The sequence below is a fragment of the Schistocerca serialis genome, chromosome 1 (assembly GCF_023864345.2).
Source record: "Schistocerca serialis cubense isolate TAMUIC-IGC-003099 chromosome 1, iqSchSeri2.2, whole genome shotgun sequence".
NCBI lineage: Eukaryota > Metazoa > Arthropoda > Insecta > Orthoptera > Acrididae > Schistocerca > Schistocerca serialis.
Genome location: NC_064638.1, coordinates 918196691 through 918220936, shown reverse-complemented (window position 1 = coordinate 918220936; position 24246 = coordinate 918196691).

Below are 24246 nucleotides of genomic sequence, written 5' to 3'. Positions count from 1 at the left end.
AATTCTCATTTTATGTAAGCAACGAAATAAAGTACACTTTCTTTTATTTTCTCATGAACAGAGATACTTATGAAAATGACAGTAGTTTGGTGTTTAGCAAACAAGCATACAGCAGCTGTCATTTGAAGCACACAATTATCTGTAAATGCTCACAAGAAAAAAAAGAATGCCACCTAAAACCCTAGTTATATCTCTGAACTGTTAAATGTGTCTATGTACAACATAACACTGGGATGCAGGTGTGTAATTGCCTTTCTACACTTATGTTTGTTATTTTAAGTATGTAGGTAATGAAGACAGACTTTTAGAGTTATGTTTCAAAATATTCTTCATGATAATAAAGGAGAAAAGAGAGAGATAATGTTTCCTTTTCCCTGAGAAGAATGAAATCTATGGACTTAAAGTGCTGAAATAAAGAATTGTACTCTTATCAATAATGTATATAAGATAGATCACTATAATTACAGAAAGTGAATATTAATATGAATAAAAAATTGTTGTAAAACTTTCCTGGATATTTTTCCTCTCTTTTTGTTCTATGAACAAGATACTAATATTTTATTACAAGAGCCAGTCACTATGAAGATATGTGCACCAGAGTTTGGTCAAATTAATTATTACTGACAGTTTTAACCCAACTGAAAGGCTCATTAGCATTCCACTAACTTAAGACAGACCCTCAGTATGAGGAGGATTCTTCATACTCCACATATAGATAAACATGATATAAATTAACCTAAGTTATCATCAAGAAATGTCTGACAGATGTGTGATGAAAAACACTATCATCACCACTAGCTGTTACTATCATGAAGTAATGGAGCCTCTTCAAGTCACACTTCAAGGAATGTTTTGAGTAAGCTATTACTAAAAGTGGATGGAATATGGAAAAAGTAATTTACAACTAGTGTGCTCAGACAGTGCTGAATTATGGCTCCAGTGCCAGGGCACTGAATGATATTCATGAAAGGGAAGTTCAGAATAGCACATAGATTCACAAAAGCCATTTTAAAAAAGGCAGAAAAGAGGTAGTGACATGAAATCAAAAAATGGACAACTACACAGAAATGGAAGTTGCCTGGGCACAAGAAATGAACAAACTGGGCACTATGGCAGTGCCCAAAGAAAAAGAAGAAGACCAGGGGAAAGTCTGCCACATCATTTCAAAAATGTCTACTGAACCAAAAATAGCACACTATAAATTTCATCACTGTAAGCAGACATCACCATCAGGAGGAGATATGCTAAATAAGAAACTGGATTATCAAAGTTTGGATTAGTAGTATTTGTGATGTGATCACATTTTCTCTCAGCCTGAATCATGAACCTATAATGTTGGCAAAAATGTGGCAGACCCTATCCATTTTAGTCTTGTAATGACCCTTATTTTAAATATCCCAATTGCCACTGCAAGCACACTCGAGTATATAGTATTACAGAAGATAAATGGCTCTGGAATCGTTGTTCATGGAACCTTATTACCAGAAAGTCTAACTAAGGTAGATTCTGATTAATATGCTACATGAATAGAAATGGTCAACATTACTTATCCAGTTTGGCCAATATGACAAACAACCAAATCCCAACTGTCACATTGGAACAATGATGTGAATAACGTTTCCTGACAATGAAACCACCACAGCATGCAATCAACCCCACCTGCAAGGAATAACACAGATATACCTCTGGAGCACCATGACCCAATTTTATTAACTCAATGCAGGAGGACAGACTAACTTGAAATTAGATAAATCCACAACAACACAGTAGCTACACACCTGTTTTCAGAACTTCTATCAGTTACTGCAGTTTCCTCTATCCCTGATTGTTTGTAACACATATTTGCCAGAGAAACAGGATATGTCAAAATGACAACTTATCATCATAGTTTGGAGCATATTTCCAATTACACTCTGGTTCAGTACCTGAATGATGGCTTTTTCAATCCTGTTTTAGTACTAACACAACAGGCTTCACAAGGTCAACTAGATACAAATGACACAGTAATCATTCAAGATTAGAATCATCTATACTTTCAACTTTAGACTTAGACCCACACCATGTGTGATATAATTCTATTGAATTCCTCACTCTTTTTTTTTTTAATCAAATATTGTTTACAAGTACTTTAACTACATGAAATCAGTTGTTTCAGATTGTAAATTCTTTGTTCATCATAACCTAAATATTTGCACAGTAAAAATTGGTTCAGATGTATCATAACAGGCACTTTTGGCTACAATGTAAAATTGCTGAAAATTACCTGTCTCTATTTGTACAAATATTTTTATTTATATTTACTTTATCAGCTTCAAGTTCTTACATTTGTTTTCCCCATTAGAAATTATCCCCAGCATTACTAATATTTATTGGAGGTCAAAATCACTTTTTATTCACAGTGATACTACAGAGTATGTGGGAGATAGCTTACTTGTATTAACTTTATACAGCCCATTATGAGAAAACTGCCTAACTTACTTTTAGACAATTTCTTTAAAAACCATTCTGAAGCAAAGATGTGTCATGGTCAGTGTATGACGAGATCAAAATATCTTTGTACAGGTAAATTGTTCCATCTAAAAGATGAAATGTTAATTAAAATTTATTAATTAAAAAAGTGATAAATATGCAACAAATATGAAATAAATTCTTTGTCTTGGTAAAATCCAGTTTTAGATTTGTAATATACTAGTCAAATCCAATCTTCATCTCAGCCACATTTAGTTTAATTTTTATTTTTACATGTTTATAGTGACACCCAATGCCACTTCAGAAAACTCTGCACCCTGCTCATTTCCTACTGCATTTACCCCACCCTCCAAAACTCCCTCCCACCACCACACAGAATCCAGAGCCTAAACAGACCCAAAACACTGCCAATAACCTTTCCTCCAGAAGTCTTAGCCCCACAGAAATATCAGCCCTTTCCAAAGGCCTCACCTTTTGCCCCTTCCCAAACTCAATCATGCAGGACTTGTTAAAGACCTTCTCTCCTTTTCCCAGTACCTACAGTAGAGACACAATTTCACCATCAAAGCTGCCAATCAGACTCAACCAAAGACCAATGTTGAACCCTGCCTGACTCAGTTCACTCCTCCATCCAACCGTGATCCACCCCCACTGCCCCAAAATCACCCCCCGGTTATCTTCTTAACCTCAAACCTTGCCCCACCATCATTCCCCAAATCCCTCAACATGCAAACTAACCTTACATCAGCAGAACGAACCTCGGTCCACCATCTAAAAACTGATCCCAACTTTATCATCCTACCTGTGGACAAAGGCTCCGTCACTGTTGTTTTGAACTGCAAGGATTACCTACCAGGATTCTGCCAGCTGTCAGATACATCCACCTACAAACCTTGCCACACTAACCCCATTCCAGAAATCCAGCAGGATCTCCAGTCTCTCCTCAAATCCTTAGGCCCATCCCAGAACCTCTCCCCGATCCATCTCTCTCCTAACCTCTACCACCCCCTGCACTCCTACCTACTAAATGCATCCAAAAGTCCATAAATCCAACCACCCAGGAGGCACCACTGTGTCCCATTATTGTGCCCTCACTGAGAGTATCTCACCAACCATAATTATCCTCCCAACCTTGTACAAAAAGAAATCTCCCATGCCTTATCTTTCCAGTCTCCCATAACCTCCCAACGTCTCACTGTCTGACCACAGAGGAGCATTCCCCTCATAACTCAGCACCACCGAGGACTGGAGGAACTTAATTATATTCTCTGCTAGGGTTTTGACTACCCCTCCTCGTGGCCTGAAATGAGAAATGTCCTGCCTGCTATCCACCCACCCTTCCACAGTGGTATTCTGCCATCTACTGAACCTACACAATATACTCATCCATCTCTACACAACTCCTGCTCCCAACCCCATATATCATGGCTAATATCCCTGTAATAGATTTAAATGCAAGACCTGTCCCACACATCCTCCCACCATCACCTACTCCAGTCTGGTCACAAACATCACCTATTCCATTAAAGGCAGGGCTACATGTGAAACCAGTCATGTAATCTACAAGCTTAGCTGCAACCACTTTGCTGCATTCTTTGTGGGCATGACAACTTGTCTGCATCAATGGCCATCAACAAACTTTGGCCAAGAAACAAGTGGACTACCCTGTTGCTGAGCTTGCTGCCCAATATGACATCCTTCATTTCAATGACTGCTTCACAGCCTGTGCCATATGGATCCTTCCCACCAACACCAGATTTTCTTACTTGTGCTGGTGGGAACTCTCCCTGCAATATATCCTAAGTTCCTGTAACCCTCCTGGCCTCAACCTTCGTTAGTCATTTTTCTCACCCATAGAACCCATTCCCTGTTCCCATTCCAACACTCAGTCTTTTTACTTCTCTCCTTTTCCACTACTCCCTCCTCTCCAACTCTTCCCTCCCGACTGCACTTAGCTGCCCTACCCTCTCTCCACCTCGTCCTTCCATGCTCCCCAGCAGCATTTCACTGTCCCCCACCCCGACCCTGCTATCCCTCCCCCTTTCCCACCCCAACCTACCCTTTACCACCACCCAGACCCAGTTGCCACTCCCTCCATACATTGCTGCAATTGCTTGCAGTGTGGATTCAGATGCCAGAGGCTGCAGTTGTGTGTGTGTGTGTGTGTGTGTGTGTGTGTGTGTGTGTGTGTGTCGTCTTTTTTCAACAAAGGCCTTTTTGGATGAAAGCTTGTATTTTAAGTCTTTTAGTGGTACCTATCTGCGGCTCAGCATCTGTTCTATATGGTGAGTGGCAACATAGGTTTTCATGATATTGTTAATCACCTTTCTCACAGTAGTTTACATAAATGTTCAAGGGTCTTTCAATTCAGTTTCTTCAGTATCTCTCTGACACTCTCCCATGAATCAAAACAAACCTGTCACTGTTCATGCTGCCCTTCTCTGGATACATTCAATATCTGCTGTTAGTCCTCTCTCTTGTAGGTCCCACACACTTGAGCAATATTCTAGAACTGGTCACACAAGTGATTTGTAAGCAATCTCCTTTGTAGGCTGATTGCACTTCCCAATATTCTGCCAATAATCCAAAGTCCACCACCTGCCTTACTCACTACTAAGCCTATGTGATCTTTCCATTTCATATCCCTGCAAAGTATTACACACTGGTATTTGTGCTGTATGCTGCTACTAGAACATGTGAGTGCACTGAGTGTATTGTTGTGTGTGTACTGAAATCAGCCACCAAATGCACAGTGCAGGCTGGCCACTAGAGGTCACCTGTAGGAATCATGCACACGACACGGCCTCTGGCATGCCATCTACCAGCTCATACCCATATATTTACAGAGCAGCACTGACTCACCCTCACTATGCTCTTGTAGTTTGTACCTTTCACATCACTTGTTCCATGTTTTGCTTATGTTGCACCTTCTGTAAGATCCTTTTGTCTTGTTATGTGTGGAGTAATGAGAAGATTATTTCTTTTATTATTTAGAGTTTTGTGAATAGAGCCATATGCAAGTTACTTGGATCAGTTTCATGTGTTACTTGGTTACAACAATTTATATGAGTTGGCCAACTCCAACAGTGATTCATTGATGCCATGTGCTTTTATTTATTTATTTTTTTTTTTTATTTAGTGAACAATTTTACATATCTGAACATTTAAAGCAAGTTGCCAGTCTTTGCACCACTTTGAAATCTTATCAAGATCTGACTGAACATTTATGCTGCTTCTTTCAGACAGTACTTCACAATACGTAACTGCATCATATGCAACACATCTATTGTTACTATTAACATAGTCTGCAAGATGACTGATATACAACATGAACAGTAAGGGTCCCAACACACTTCCCTGGGGCATACCTCAAGTTACTTCTACAACTGATGATGACTCTCCATCCAATATAACATGTTGTGTACTCCCTAGCAAAAAGTCCTCAATCCAGTCACAAATTTTACTTGGTAACCCATATGATCATACTTTTCACAATGAGTACAGATGTGGTACCCTAAAATGAGTGAATCCGATCAGGTGCTGTCAATCATTTACCGGTTTTTCCACATTTGGATAACTGAATGTAGCATTTTAACAACAACATTGCAGCTGACCATTGTCATGAATTCTTGACTAATCTATCAACAAAAGTGGCATGTTGGAGTGCGCACAACCAGCAAATCGCATTGTCAGTAGGTGTGTGATTCTTGTGCTACACTCGTGTAGTCAACACAACAGTGTGAAAACTTCTGCTGGTGCCTGTTACTTTCAAAGTGTAACTGGTAAGTTGCAATATTATTGTTTGCATATGAACGTCTTAAGTGATACAGTTTCGCTTTTTTGTTCATTGCTAATAGCGCTTAGTTACTATGCAGGCCTAATTACAAAATTGCATTTTTGAGGGTGAATCCAATCATGCGAGTATATTAAAAGGTTCTGGAACCAACATGGAAATCTACCCACAAACCAGAATTTCTTCTAAATGCAGTGAACGCTGTCAAATCAGGAAAATTAAGCATTCAGAAAGCTTCAGATCAATACACAGTTTCATATACCAACATACCAACACATAAACATATACAAACTCAAGGAAAGCTACAAATACAAAATAGGCATCCAACCAGTTTTAACCAATAGTGAGGAAAAAAGCCTGGTTGAAGGATTATTGTTTTGTGCGAAATGGGGGTTTCCTTTGAGGAATAATGATGTTAGGGACATTGTTTCCGCGTATCTCAATGGAGCAGGGAGGACTGAGAAAAGATTTCATGACAATCAACCTGGGCACTAACTAACGGTTAGAGTAAGTGAAAATGTGAAGAGGGCAAAGGCAGCAGTTACCTGAGAAATAGTGATTGATTATTTTAAAAATCTTGAAGTGACCATGAGCGGTGTCCCTCCCTCCAACATTATAAACTATGACGAGACAAACTTTAGTGACAATCCTGGACAAGTGTAAGTAACAGTGAAGTGAGGCACAAGACATCCTGAAAGGTTAGTGGATTGTTCTAAGACAAGTATCAGTGTCTGATAGCAGCAGCTGTCGATGGCTCAGTCCTCTCACCATACACAGTTTATAGGGCAAAACACCTCTACAATACTTGGACTGAAGGACTCATAACTGGAGCAGGTTATAATAGGAATCAAAGTTGGTTTGACCTAACAGTGTTTGAATCACAGTTTGTTGAAATTGTCTTGCCTTATGACTGGCAATTAGAGGGACCTGAAGTGATCATAGGTGACAATCAAAAAATGGTTCAAACGGCTCTGAACACTATGTGACTTAACATCTGAGGTCATCAGTCCCCTAGACTTAGAACTAATTAAACCGAACTAACCAAAGGACATCACACACATCCATGCCTGAGAAAGGATTCGAACCTGCGAACGTAGCAGCAGCGCAGTTCTGGACTGAAGTGCCTAGAACCACTTGGCTACAGCAGCTGGCAGGTGACAATCTCTCGAGTCGTCTGTCATGTAACATGATTAAACTGTACCAGGAACAGGACATTAAATTTGTGCTTCTACCACCTAATTCCACTCATTTGTGTCGGCCACTTGATGTGGTCGTTTTTACAACTTTAAAACTTGCTTGGAGAAATGTGTTAGATGATTGGAAAAGGAGGAATAGAGGAGTGGTGCCAACATCTGAATTTCCTAGGTTATTGAAAAAAACCTTTGAAAATATAACTATCGCATCCAAATCAAATGTAATACCTGGGTCAGGAAAAGCAGGAATTTTTCCTTTCTGCCCCAACAAAGTCATTTCACAGATTAGATTAGATTAGTTTTTTGTTCGATGGATCCATGTTGAGGAGATCCTCGTGGATGTGGAACAGCATTAACTCCAGGAAAAGGAACTGTTATTAGTGATTTCAATGAAAATGGAATTGCACAAGTCAAATGAAAATGAACAAATGGACAAGAAGAAGGATAAAGATTGGCATGAGTTTAAAGAAATTGATTTCACCATAGTAAATTTTCCTACAAAAAAAAAAAAAGGTTCAAGTTTTTTATTGGTAAAATTGAAAGCATCTCTAATGCCACCTATGAAATGATATTTCTGAGAAAGAAAGTTCTTGATGGTAATGTTTATTTTGTCTTTCCAGAAACTGATGATGCAAGCCCAAATTATTAAAAAAGTTGTTCCAGAATGTAGAAGGCGAGGTAAATTTATTTTTGAAGGGATAGATGATTGTGACAGTGAGTAAATATTTTCCACATTGTTTGTGACACACAATAACTAAAAATTAAAATTAAAATTTGTTTGTCAAATTTCGTGAATGCAAGAGTTTTAATAGCAAAATTCTCATTTAATGTGCTTGCAAAAATTTGTTTAGTTTACAAATTGTAAAATGGTGTTGCAAATACAGCAATATACTTTTTTAAAAATCAAAATACACTCCTGGAAATGGAAAAAAGAACACATTGACACCGGTGTGTCAGACCCACCATACTTGCTCCGGACACTGCGAGAGGGCTGTACAAGCAATGATCACACGCACGCCACAGCGGACACACCAGGAACCGCGGTGTAGGCCGTCGAATGGCGCTAGCTGCGCAGCATTTGTGCACCGCCGCCGTCAGTGTCTGCCAGTTTGCCGTGGCATACGGAGCTCCATCACAGTCTTTAACACTGGTAGCATGCCGCGACAGCGTGGACGTGAACCGTATGTGCAGTTGACGGACTTTGAGCGAGGGCGTGTAGTGGGCATGCGGGAGGCCGGGTGGACGTACCGCCGAATTGCTCAACACGTGGGGCGTGAGGTCTCCACAGTACATCGATGTTGTCGCCAGTGGTCGGCGGAAGGTGCACGTGCCCGTCGACCTGGGACCGGACCGCAGCGACGCACGGATGCACGCCAAGGCCGTAGGATCCTACGCAGTGCCGTAGGGGACCGCACCACCACTTCCCAGCAAATTAGGGACACTGTTGCTCCTGGGGTATCGGCGAGGACCATTCGCAACCGTCTCCATGAAGCTGGGCTACGGTCCCGCACACCGTTAGGCCGTCTTCCGCTCACGCCCCAACATCGTGCAGCCCGCCTCCATTGGTGTCGCGACAGGCGTGAATGGAGGGACGAATGGAGACGTGTCGTCTTCAGCGATGAGAGTCGCTTCTGCCTTGGTGCCAATGATGGTCGTATGCGTGTTTGGCGCCGTGCAGGTGAGCGCCACAATCAGGACTGCATACGACCGAGGCACACAGGGCCAACACCCGGCATCATGGTGTGGGGAGCGATCTCCTACACTGGCCGTACACCACTGGTGATCGTCGAGGGGACACTGAATAGTGCACGGTACATCCAAACCGTCATCGAACCCATCGTTCTACCATTCCTAGACTGGCAAGGGAACTTGCTGTTCCAACAGGACAATGCACGTCCGCATGTATCCCGTGCCACCCAACGTGCTCTAGAAGGTGTAAGTCAACTACCTTGGCCAGCAAGATCTCCGGATCTGTCCCCCATTGAGCATGTTTGGGACTGGATGAAGCGTCGTCTCACGCGGTCTGCATGTCCAGCACGAACGCTGGTCCAACTGAGGCGCCAGGTGGAAATGGCATGGCAAGCCGTTCCACAGGACTACATCCAGTATCTCTACGATCGTCTCCATGGGAGAATAGCAGACTGCATTGCTGCGAAAGGTGGATATACACTGTACTAGTGCCGACATTGTGCATGCTCTGTTGCCTGTGTCTATGTGCCTGTGGTTCTGTCAGTGTGATCATGTGATGTATCTGACCCCAGGAATGTGTCAATAAAGTTTCCCCTTCCTGGGACAATGAATTCACGGTGTTCTTATTTCAATTTCCAGGAGTGTAGTTAGTGGATTCATTCCAGTGGAAGTCTGATTCGTTCCTGCACACAAAATACAATGGTGATCGGATTCATACCAAGTGAGGAGGTGAAACCCATTGACAAATAACTTAAATAATAACTGCAATTATAAACTAAAAATAACATAATACCTGAATATGTCATTATCGAGGTTATGAAATTAACATACTAAATTTTTATTCCAATATCACAACAGTAAATGGATGAAATTTTTAAAAAATGGCTGATTTTGATCAGATTCACCTCATTTTATGGCACTGAGCAAAATGCTTTTTGGAAATCAATAAATACTGCATCTGCCTGACTAATTGATCCAAAGCTTTCAGTATGTCACATGAGAAAAGTGCAAGTCAAATCTCATACAATCAGTGTTTTTTGGAATCCCTGGTTGGCAATGAGAAGGTAATTGTGTTCAAGATACGTCATTATATTTGAGTTCAGAAAATGTTCTAAGATCCTACAGCATATCAATGTCAGGGATATTGGACAGTAGTTTTGTGAATCACTTCTACTACCCTTCTCATAGACAGGTGTGATCTGTGTTTTTCTCCAAGAACTGTACATGGTTTTTTGTTCAAGGGATCTATGATAGTTTATAATCACAAGAGAGGCTAACTCAGCCACAAATTCAGCATAGAATCTGATAAGGATGCTGTGAGGCCCTGAAGTGTTGTTCAATATTACCAATTTCAGCTGTATCTCAATACCACTGACACTAATATTTATTTCATTCTTCATTTCAGTAGTATGAAGATTAAATTGGGGCAATCCTTGGGGGTTTTACTTTGTACAGGAACATTTGAAAATGGGGTTAAGCATTTCAGCTTTTAATTTGCTACCCTCAATTCCAGTTCTTGTCTCATTCACCAGGAATTGCACAATAACTTTGGTGGCACCAACAGTTTTTACATATGACCAGAATTTCTTTGGGTTTTGTGAAACATCATTTGACATCACACAGTGCTCTTTTGACTGCTAAGTGCATTTCATTCAGCATCTCTCTACCTATAGCCCTACTCTTAATTTTACACCTATGTTGCAGTAATCTCTGTTTCTTTAGAAGTTTTTTTTTTTTTTTTTATAGTGACTCTATACCATGAAGCATTCCTCCCATTATTAACTGCACTTCTGAGTGTATATCTATCCAGATATGGTCAACTATACTTTTAACCTTGAGTCATAGTTCCTCTACATGCTTCTGGCCTGTGCTGAAAGTTTCAAGACCCCAAGGCCCGATTTGATGTACGACACTACCGGTCCTTTATCTACACACATCAAAAAAGTTTTGCATCACCCCAGTTTCCAGAACTCCTGAAGATAGATGTTGACTGTGGATATTGTATCACAGACACACCCAAAGATGTAAACAACCATCCATGAGCAGCACCTATAAGATGGGGGGGGGGATCCGACAGCCGATCAGTTCCGGTCATTCCAACAAGATGGAGGGACATGGCTCATGTTGTCCGTAGTTCAACCATGCCTAGACAGTCAATACCACAGTTCAATCGCATCCACATTGTTGCTTTGTGCCATGAAGGGCTCTCAACAAGGGAAGTGTCCAGGCGTCTGGGAGTGAACCGAAGTGATGTTGTGCAAACACGGAAGAGATACAGAGAGACAGGAACTATCAATGACATGCCTCACTCAGGCCGCCCGAGGTCTACTACTGCAATGGATGACTACTATCTACGGATTATGGCTCAGAGGGACCCTGACAGCAATACCACGATGTTGAATAATGCTCTTTGTGCAGCCACAGGGGGTCATGTTATGACTCAAACTGTGCGCAACAGGCTGCACAATGTGCAACTTCACTCCAACATCCATGGGAGGTCCCTCTTTGCAACCATGACACCATGCAGCGCGGTACAGATGGACCCAGCAGCATGCCAAATGGAATGCTCAGGATTGGCATAATGTTCTCTTCACCGATGAGTGTCCCATATGGCTTCAACCAGACAATCTTTGGAGACGTGTCTAGAGGTAACCCGGTCAGGCTGAACACCTTAGACACACTGTGGGTGGAGTATAGCAAGGTTGAGTTCCCTACTGTTTTGGAGTGGCATTATGTGGGGCCAACGTACGCTGCTGGTGGTCATGGAAGGTGCCATAAGGGCTATACGATACATGAATGCCATCCTCCGACCAATAGTGCAACCATATCAGCAGCATATTGGCGTTGCATTCATCTTCATGGACAGCAATTCACACCTCTGTCGTGCACATCTTGTGAATGACTTCCTTCAGGATAATGACATTGCTTGACTAAAGTGTCCAGCATGTTCTCCAGACATGAACCTTATCGAACATGCCTGGGATAGATTGAAAAGGCTGTTTACGGATGATGTGACCCACCAAACACTCTGAGGTATCTATGTTGAATCATCATTGAGGAGTGGGACAATCTGGGCCAACAGTGCCTTGGGTATGCTACTGGGTATAAGAGGTACCGGTGTGTACAGCAATCTTGATCACCACCTCTGAAGGTCTTGCTGTGTGGTGGTACAACATGCAATGTGTGGTTTTCATGAGCAATAAAATGGGCGGAAATGATGTTTATGTTGATCTCTATTCCAATTTCCTGAACAGGTTCCGGAACTCTCGGAACTGAGGTGATGTAAAACATTTTTTTTATGTATGTAGTTTACTGAAAAAATACACACACACACACACACACACACACACACACACACACACACACACACACACACACACATACATACAAGGTGGAGAATAATTGCGTCATGAAAATTTAACCCTGGATAGCTGATGCCAGTAGGAGCCAAAATTACTAATGTTGTGTAGGTCAACAATACACTTTTTCAAACTACAGAAACTTGGCGCCACACAGTCTGATTGTCCGTGGGATTGTCCTGTGGCTGTGCATCGGTTGATGGGCAGCGCTACGGTTGTCAGTTCACACAAAGAAATGTCCCTCACCCCGTCACTGCCCCAACATGATACGCACATGTATTGAATAGGTCTTGTTGTTGGTCTCCACCTCATGTCAGAAGCATTGACATGTAAGATTCACTTCAGAGCACACTCATGTCACCTGCAATGTAGTCATACAGTACTATCTGATGGTAATGCGCATGAAGCTTGAGGGTTGTATGAGGAACGGTACCCAGCAAGACACCACCCGCACCTGCAAATGTTTACAGCAATTCACCGGTTACTTGGCGACACAGGCTCGTTAGCGGGATATCATGGTGGTGCTGGAATACCTCAAACATGGTGGGATGCTGCATTTGAAGAGACTGTTCTCGAGTGCTTTGAGGAAGCACCTACAACAAGGACTTGAGCAGTTGGACACAACGTGTGGGTCACTCAACAGTTAGCCTGGGAGATTTTGAGGGATGACAGCCAGCAACCATTTAGTTTCCACCCCAAGACCTAAATCCTGTGGTGGAACATGAACACAGGCTAGGGTTTTGCCAGCAGTTTCTGTGATGTGTTGCATGAGATACCAACTTCCTCACCATTGAGTTGTTTACCACTGAGTGCACCTTTCATCGGGTTTTTACAACACTGAAACATTCATTACTGGACAAGGAGAAATCCTCACATCACATTTTTCCATGGACACCAGGAATGATTTTCACTCAACATTTGGGCAGGCATTGTGAGTGACCATCAGATTAGGCCAGTCCATCTACCTCCTTCACTTACTGGGGCAAATTATATTCACTTTTTGCAAGAAACTCTACCCGGCCTGCTGGAAGATGTTCCCCTGGACTTACAGTATGTAAGTGATTGCAGTATGATGGGGTGCCCACACATAACAGTCATGCTATATGCAGATATTTAAATGAACTCTTCGATGGCTAGGTAATTGGCAGAGGTGCTTGTAGGACCCATGATCACCAGACCTCACACCACCAGACTTTTTCCTGTGGGGATTCTTCAAGATTCTTGTTTACCCATCCAGACGTGAATCACCTGGAAATGAAGAGGAATTAATGGATTGTATTCAACATGCCCCCAATCACGTCAGGGCAATGCCAGGAATCTTTGAAAGAGTTCAGCAAAACACTGTTCGACTTTACCATGCTTGTGTTGCATTAGAGGGTTCGAGCACCTGCTTTAAATAAACAATGTCCTGGCTACAAAAAAGGCCCTTTTCAGGGCTGTCACTATTTGTAAAAGGCTTCCTGTACGTGAACTAACAGCTTTTGATGGGTTTGTTCCCAATATGTCTTATCACGAAACTACAATGAATGTGTTGAGACCCCAGTGGATTCACCGCCGGCCCCCAGAGTGCAATGCTGGCACACTAACACCGAGTGTGCGGGCTGTCTTGGGTACATCACAATCTCTGGCAGGCAAAGCAGTCACAGTGATGTGTTATCCAGAGCATCCAGCATCAGGGCAATCCCACGGCCAATCGGAGTGCGTGGCGCCAAGTTTCTGTAGTTTAAAAATTGTGCGTTGTCAACCTACACAACATTAGTAATTTTGTGTTGCCCAAACAGTCTCACATGCAGCTTCAGTTTCTATCTTGGTGGATTTCAGTTTCTTCTCTGCTATGACCAACACACCATCTCCATTTCTCATTTACCTATCCTTCTGAACTCAATTTTTTCCCAAAAATCTTATCAATTTCATGTTTCAACCATCTTTCTGCACCTATTATTATGTGAGCTTCTCTGCTTTTCAGGAGTGCTTCAGACTCTGGCACTTTGTTGCAAATGCTTCAGCAGTTAACTGTTACAATTTTAATACTCTCACCTGTGGGAGGCATTTCTTTCAATCTTACGCTGACACTACAGGGTTGCCTACAGGTATCGTTATCTGGATTGGATGGAGTATCATCTAATCTGAAACGCTCCTCTGTGTACCACAAACACAGTCAGCTACTTTAGTAGCAGCCTCTGTCAAGTGGTGGACACCTGACCCATTTAGGGGAACCCTACAGTTCTCAATCCTATGACGCAAGTCCAGCAAGTCACAGCCTAGCTTGTCACACAACCTATGAAGTCTCAGGTTCAGTCCTTCTATTTGACTCAGAACCAAAGGTCCATGATCAGTTCTGGGGACAGTGATGGAAATTGTGAGCTTCATTAAAATTCCATGCACAAGGCTGGTCCTCTCAGCCTTCTATGGCAATCATTGGAATGACCCAAGTAAGACCTCGGAGCCCAGACGAGAGGCATCATTTGTTCCAACATGCTTGACAATCTGCAGTTGATTGCACCCTATTCCATCAATGGCTGCTGGAACAGCCTCTTTAGCATGTTGAATGAGGTCCCCAGGCATACACATTGAGTGCACCTCATGTCTTTTCCTGACCCTTGCTGCCATTTCCCTTAGGGGTACTATCACTCACCATATGTTTGAACTGCCAATGATTAATAGACCCCCTATCCTTTTGCATTTGCCTCCTCTTGACACTGGACTGAACAGGTTTCCCCAAAACAGATGATGTGAGTTTCACTGGATCAGTTTCAGTGAAAGACAGCACCTCAAACTTGTTGGCTATGGGGATCAATACAACACTCTGAGTCCTCCATAGTCCCCATCCACACTGGACAGGATGCCTAAACCTACCACTGAAATGCCACTCACAGTCAAGTGAATGAGTAATGACAGATCCTGTAGTTTCTGCAGAGCAGACAGGATCCACAGGGGAGATAGTACTTGAGTACCTCTGATACCAATGCTACACGTACACGACTCTCGGGAGCTCTTCCAACGCACCAATCTGCAGCAGCTGCCAATCAATTGACAATAGTCAGGATGATTTCCAGCTGCTTATAAAAGTCAACCAACTCATTTTGTGTTTGAGAATGGCAATCACAGTTAGGCTGCATTTTGGCTGGTGCTGTGTATTACAGGGCATTGAACAAATAACTTTAAATTAAGTCCAATGAGTATCTTTGAATCTGCTGAGCGAAAAAGTTGCTAATTCCCTATAAGAATTGAAGAAAATACACAACATGAGGATTTCTATTAAGGCAACACAAAAACTTGTGGTAAAAATGACTAGTTTTCTAAAACGTTTTGTTAATAAATCACAAATGCCCTTTTCACTACAAATTACTTGTAGATTATGCAAAGGAGATTGACAGCTTCCAAAAATTCTCAAAAATGCACATTTATTTGCGTTGATATACAATGAAATTCATGCGTGATGTATTCTTTGACAGTAACAGTGAGCCACATATGCTTATTTGCTATGAAATAGGTTACATATCCAAAACACCTGTACTGGGAAGTTTTGTAAGCATCTGAAAATTCTCAAATTTTAACTTCCTGTACTTCATATTGTTGTATCCGTACCCAGTTCCAGTAGTAAACTGCCTTTTAAAAAATTAATACAAATGAGTTTATTATCTCGGCTAAATTTCACATTAATATACTACCTGATTTATAGGAGTAAGCCATTTCTTAATAAGCCAACTTCGAAATTTCATGATGTTTATTCATTATGATCACTTAAAATGATAACTCTACTTGCGAGCAAACCGAAATACTGTTAATAATATTTCATTACAAGCACTTTGTTTTTAATTAAATAAAATGTAATTTACATAATTTACACTGTTGTGCTCTAAATTCATTGAAATTGTATGTGAAATTAAATAAACTTTTTCAAATTGAATATCAGAGCATGTAAGCAATATGTGACCCATTTTTTGATGTAAGTAACAAAAGTCATCTCATGACTTTTAATTGTTATTGTGTAAATCTTACATTCAGCAGTGTATTCGATTGTACTGTTTTATATAAAAGGAAGTGACATGTGAGATACGAAGTCAGTCTGCATTTTTGTCTTTCAGAGGCTGTCGGACAGCCAATGTATATTCCACCTTTGTACTTAATCAGTCACACTATATGACAAGAAAGTGCTATACTCTGTTCAAATGGTTCAAATGGCTCTGGGCTCTGAGCACTATGAGATTTAACTTCTGAGGTCATCAGTCCCCTAGAACTTAGAACTACTTAAACCTAACTAACCTAAGGACATCACACACATCGATGCCCGAGGCAGGATTCGAACCTGCGACCGTAGCGGTCGCGCAGTTCCAGACTGAAGTGCCTAGGGCTTTCTGAATCAACAACCCCCAAGGATATCAAAGTTGAATATCTTATGATATGGAGCAGCTAAGCTATTATGTGAACTTTCATTAACTGTGGTTGAAATATTCTACTTTCACTAATCTTCATACTTGTGATTGGTGGAGACCCAAACTATTAAGTCACTCCAATGGTATGATTGAGAATTTACTATTACCACTGCCAAGCTATATTCAGAACTAGACAGAGATGCTGTATATTTTTCTTACTTCGCATCAATAGTAATTAAAATGCTCTCACAATTAAGGGTGTCATTTTAACAGTAAGACAAGACAAACTGTGCAGTCAGATCTAGCAAAGAACAACCCTACTCCACACAATACATATTGATTTTATCTTCATCTTGACAAATAGGACTCAAAAAAACTGGAGTTTTGAGAAGAAATCAAAGAAGACAGTATGATGTGTTGCCATAGCAACCAGATATAACAAGACAAGAGAACTGTTTCATGTAATTGGATTAAGTCCAAAAATTAAATGGAAAAATTTGTGGATGCGACAAAAGGGCAGATGTAAGGAAGTAATAACATTAAAAGAATGAAAAGAAGACCTCTACATATTAGACTAAGAAGAGATACGATGAGAATAATTCAACTAAGAAGATCCAGTGGGGGGGAGTACACAACTCTCACACACATCGCAGCGGCACCGACGCGGAAACAACATTCGACGCCACCGGCACCAATTGCGGTTCACCGTTGCTCACCGGCTTCCACAGCTGCCTACTGACACTGACGTCGATACAAATGTCTGACACCACCGACTTGCTGTTCACCAGTGCTGGCTTGCTGTCACATCCGCTTACCTACACTGCGAGAATTCTGTACCGGATGAGTGCAAAATAGAACTTTAGTACCTTAGCAAGAAGTGATACAGACAGTAGAGTGACTTTTATTAGTGTAGTTATTATACTTAGAGTTAATTTGTTAAATAATTACTAGATCTAAAATTAATAGGAATATGGATAATACACAGAGAATTGGAGAAACTTCTTAACCAGCCATGGATATGAAAATGAGTAAGTAAGAGCCAGACTGGTCAGCATTAGTAAATTTAATCAAAGACCAAAGTGCAGATTCAGTGGCTTTAAGAAAGGAACTAACTGCTCAAAGTACTTCTTTAACAAAGAAACTAAATGTGACTTTAAATGCCAAACTAGAAGACCAGAGTTTACAGTTAAATGAAACTTTAAAAGTTCAAAATGCTAAATTAGACACCCAGAGTGTAGCTTCAACTGCTCAGAATGCTACTTTAGGTAAAGAACTAGTCTCAGTAAATTCTCAAGTAAATTTGTTAAATGCCAAAGTAGAATTGCAAAGCAAAGAATTTGGTGGTCTATGCAAAAGCATGGAGGCTTTAAAGACTGAATTTGACAATTTAAATAATAAAGTAGAGGATTTGAAATTAGAATTAAAGAATGAAGTAACTAACTCTTTAAACCTCCATGTAAACCAACTGTTCACTGACTTAAGTCAGAAACAGAATGATCAAATTCAGGATTAGATAAAAAAGTTAGAATTTGATACCGGTATTGAAGATAAATGTAATAATGTGGAATCTGAAATTAGTGGAAGGTAAGGATCATTTGAAAATGTGTGTAATGTTAAGTTTGATGCTGTAAAACAGACACTGCATACTTTAAAAGGGAGTGTCGATAAGAATAGCTAATTAATACCAATAATCCAATCACAAATTACAGGTGTTAATACACAAATAGAAAATGTAGAAAGAAGTTTCCAAGAGAGAATAGCTAAATCTGATACAGTAAATATAAGTAGTCTGGAGGAACAATTTGAAGGAATTATAGATCAAAAAGTCACCGAGAGAATAACATCCGGGAACGTGTCGCCTATTGTTTCTTCTGAACCTTCAGATACCCGAAAGCTTATAGATGATGTGTGGAAAGAATTTAAACTTATCCAGGATAAAGCAGACAGGAGGGTGGTTTCTCCTAATGTGATTTTGACTAGTGAAGTGATGACTGATCTACAATTGGGGGGGGGGGGGGGGGGGGGGGCAATTCAGGATTATCCAGGCAATTCCCTAAGTTTAAGCCAGACAAGGATGTACACCTGACACATTTTTTGAAAAGATTCAACCAAACCTTGCCAAAGAACAGAAAATATTCTACGAAAATTGAATTTGCTGTGGGGTCCCTTTTGGGGAAGACTCTCAGAGTGGGGTACTGTAAATATCGAGAACTTTTCTTCTTGGGGAGACTTCCAGAAGAAATGTAAGGAAAAATACTGGTCCACTAGTGTGCAGGGAAAGTATTTCAACAGGCATTTAACATGGGCAAATTACTTAGATAAGCCAATGGAAGAAGAGGGGTTAGTGAGAATTTTAATAAGACGATTATCCATTTACGTGAGGAAAGATATATTATGTAGTAGGTGGAAAACAGTAGAAGAATTGTTGTCCTTTGTGGATGCACTCGATGCCTTAAATAAAAAACCACAACAAGGGTGTACACCAAAGTGAAAATCAGAATTACAAAAGGAGTAGTAATAATAATTCTAAAAGACATGCTAGAGAACACCAGTGCAACAGAAATAATGGCAACGATAATTATCAGAAAAAGCATCCACCTTCGAATTTAGGTCCAGTAACTTTGCAGGAATTTGTGCCAAGTAGTAGTAGAGCACAAAGTTATAATGTAGTACCCTGATTTGGTAACCAACCAGTGATTACTAATAATGAGGAAAACGTAGTGTGATCTGGATTCAGGGCTGGGGCTCAGGTTGTAGAGATACACTAGGAGGCCTCATTCATAATAAGTATGTTAATTTCATGCACAAAATACCTACAAAAGAATGGTTGTTACTGGAGGAACCAAGCTTGACTACCAATAATCCACAACCAATAGTAGAAGGAACCTTGAAGACTTCTGAAGTTAACATATTTGTAGACTCAGGGAGTGAGGTGTCACTCATTTCTAGCGTGTTCTTTAACACGTTAAAGACTAAACATTGCTTACCACTATTACCAGTGACTGGAGTGTACATAGTCGGTATAACCGGGACGAAAACTAAGCTTGTGAAACACGAAACCCAAGTGAACTGCCACACTGGAAATATCCCATTTTGTCAAACACTTTTAATAGTAGAAAATATCAATAGGGATGTGTTATTTGGCTTAGACTGTTTATTAGAATTTACTGCCATATTGAATTTTGAGGAAAATCTTCTTCTTTTGGTAAAGATGACAGTAGATGTTGGATACCATTTGTGACTGATAATTACAACTCTCCAAACACTGTACACTCTCTTCTCAAAAACAATACTCCTCTGAACTCCTTTTTCCTATCTCCTACAATACCATTTGAAATTGAAGATATTATTAAAAAAAGAGTTAAAAAGATTTATTCTGCAGGGCATGATATGATACCCTGTTCCTTTCTTCACAAGTGTTCACATTACATCAGTGAACCCCTGTCAAATATCATAAATACCTCATTTCTAGAGGGAACATTTCAAAACCAGGTAAAACTTGCTAAAATTATACCTGTCTACAAGAATGGAGAGAAAACGGACATAGTAAACTATAGGCCAATTGCTATACTATCTGCCTTCTCAAAAATATTTGAATACTGTATGTCAATTAGATTAGAAATATTTTTAAATTCTAACAACATAATCACATCATCCCAGTATGGAAAAATATGTCCACCACAAATGCTTTGTATGCATTTCTAGAAAACTGCTCACATTTTGTTGACCATAAACAAACTGCTATTGGTATATTTCTTGATCAGTCCAAGGCATTTGACCTGCTTTTTATGAAATTCCAGAAGTATGGGTTAGAAGTGCAGCCCACAGTTGGTTCTGTAGCTACCTCATAGAAAGAAAGCAATATGCAGAAATAAGATTAGATTAGATTAGATTAGATTAATACTAGTTCCATGGATCATGAATACGATATTTCGTAATGATGTGGAACGAGTCGAATTTTCCAATACATGACATAATTAGGTTAATTTAACAACATACTTAAGTTAATATAACAACTTTATTTTTTTGTGTTTTTTTTATTTTTTTATTTTTTTAATATTTTTTTTTTTCTTAATTTATATCTAAAAATTCCTCTATGGAGTAGAAGGAGTTGTCATTCAGAAATTCTTTTAATTTCTTCTTAAATACTTGTTGGTTATCTGTCAGACTTTTGATACTATTTGGTAAGTGACCAAAGACTTTAGTGCCAGTATAATTCACCCCTTTCTGTGCCAAAGTTAGATTTAATCTTGAATAGTGAAGATCGTCCTTTCTCCTAGTATTGTAGTTATGCACACTGCTATTACTTTTGAATTGGGTTTGGTTGTTAATAACAAATTTCATAAGGGAGTATATATACTGAGAAGCTACTGTGAATATCCCTAGATCCTTAAATAAATGTCTGCAGGATGATCTTGGGTGGACTCCGGCTATTATTCTGATTACACGCTTCTGTGCAATAAATACTTTATTCCTCAGTGATGAATTACCCCAAAATATGATGCCATATGAAAGCAATGAATGAAAATAGGCGTAGTAAGCTAATTTACTAAGATGTTTATCACCAAAATTTGCAATGACCCTTATTGCATAAGTAGCTGAACTCAAACGTTTCAGCAGATCATCAATGTGTTTCTTCCAATTTAATCTCTCATCAATGGACATACCTAAAAATCTGGAATATTCTACCTTAGCTATATGCTTCTGATTAAGGTCTATATTTATTAATGGCGTCATACCATTCACTGTACGGAACTGTATGTACTGTGTCTTATCAAAATTCAGTGAGAGTCCGTTTACAAGGAACCACTTAGTAATTTTCTGAAAGACAGTATTGACAATTTCATCAGTTAATTCTTGTTTCTCAGGTGTGATTACTATACTTGTATCATCAGCAAAGAGAACTAACTTTGCCTCTTCATGAATATAGAATGGCAAGTCATTAATATATAATAAGAACAACAAAGGACCCAAGACTGACCCTTGTGGAACCCCATTCTTGATAGTTCCCCAGTTTGAGGAATGTGCTGATCTTTGCATGTTACGAGAACTACTTATTTCAACTTTCTGCACTCTTCCAGTTAGGTATGAATTAAACCATTTGTGCACTGTCCCACTCATGCCACAATACTTGAGCTTGTCTAGCAGAATTTCATGATTTACACAATCAAAAGCCTTTGAGAGATCACAAAAAATCCCAATGGGAGGTGTTCGGTTATTCAGATCATTCAAAATTTGACTGGTGAAAATCAAAGACACTCAGGCACTGCAGGTCAGATACACTACATAAAGCAAATGGTGTCCCTCAGGGCTCTGTTCTTGGCCCTGTTCTTTTCATATCCTTCATAAATGGTCTCCCAGAACACATACCAAATGCCAGCTCCTTTCTGTATGCCACCGACACAAATATCCTGATAACAAATAGAGGTGACACATTGCAAGATGCAGTCAATGAAACTACTTGTCAATTACAATCTTGGTTTGAAGCACATAGATTACTCATAAATACTCAAAACACTGTAAGTATGAACTTCCACACTAGACAAAATCTTACCCCCTTCAATACAGTTATAGTTATTAGCAAAGATGACATTAAAAGCATCTTGGAGTTACCATCAGTAACCACATATTGAGGCACTGTCACAAAACCTTAATAAAACCTGTTATCTATTAAGATCATTAAAAGACACAGCCAGTGTAGATACATTGAAGCCATGCCCTGCTTGAGTCTGTCTTGAGGTATGGTCTAATCTTCTGGGGAAATAGCTCTGATTCTCTCATAATTTTCAAGTTACGAACATAAGTGGTAAGAATAATGAAATGTAAAAAAATAACTGAACACTGTAAACCACTGTTTCAACAGTTAAAAATCCAGCCACTGCCATGCCTCTGTATAATGGAACTAGCTTGTTTTACAGTACAGCACTTGAAATCCCTCCACAGAAATGCAGACTGCCACACACAACACTAGAAACAAAACCCAATTACAAATTATAGCTCACAATACAAAATTATATGTGAATGCGGTTAAGTGTATGGGCATTAAAATATACAACCACCTCCCAACAGACATAAAGCAAGCAAAAATCCAAACATAATGAGAATTAAATTAAAGGAATTACTACTAAATCATTGTTTCTATTCTGTACATGAATTTCTTGAAACAAAATTTTAATTACTTGGGATAAGCTGTTGATTCCCTTGTACTTATCTCTACTTAGTAAGATAATTTAATCATTGTATCTTATTTACAATCTGTCTGTATCTCATATATGTATTCTGCTATGTGAAGTATGTACCATAAAATTTTAATTACTCGTAATAAGCTGTTTATTTAGTTGTAGGTATTTCTACTTAGTAACATAATTTAATTTGTTGTATGTTACTCATATTCTGACTGTATCTCTTATATGTACTCTGCTATGTGTGGTATGTACCACCACTGTCATCTCCCATCACACACCACCTTTTTATATTTTGTCTAAATATCCTACATATTCTATGTGAGTTATGTACCATTACAGTCATCTCTCATCATACACCATCTCAACATAATTTTCAAATTGACTTGTCCTATATCATGATGTGCTTTGCTGTACAAATTGTACTATCTACAGGGCCAATAATAATAAATAAAATAAAATAAATACATTGCAAACAAACAACTAAGTATCAATGTTTACGATTAAGTGCTACAGTGTGATTGTCACCAGAGATTAATAATGTAGAGCATGTATCACATCAACTTGACATACAAAACAAGTATTTGAGTGTCTGCTATTATCCAGTGAATGAAAACAAGATTTATAAAAAATTCTATTGGAATATGAAGTAGTATTTTCCAATCATCCAGGTAATATCAGCAATTACAGATGTAAGTTTAAAAACAAAGATGACACTCCATTTTTCTGTAAGCCATATCCAATATTGGTAAGTTTGAAAGACGCAGTTAAGGAGGAAATTGACAAAATGATTGACAACAATACAATAGAACATAGTTCTAGTGCCATGAATAACCCTTTAGTACTAGTAAAAAAGGTTACAGGAGGTGCGCGATTAGTGCTAGATGCATGTGCTTTGAATAAACATATAGAGACAGAACGAGACAGACCAATTAACATTGATGAATTATTACCCAAATTTGAAAAAGCGAGGTTTTCTAGCACGATGGACCTAACAATATTGGCAAATTAGGCTACATCCTAAATCAAAGAAGTATACAGCATTTCTGTTTGATGGTAAATCATATCACTTCAATGTATTACTGTTCTGACTAAATATCTCAGTATCTGTATTTATACGTGCTCTGGATGAGGCATTAGGAAGAGATTTATTGAAGGATTTAATAATATATGTAGCTGATATCC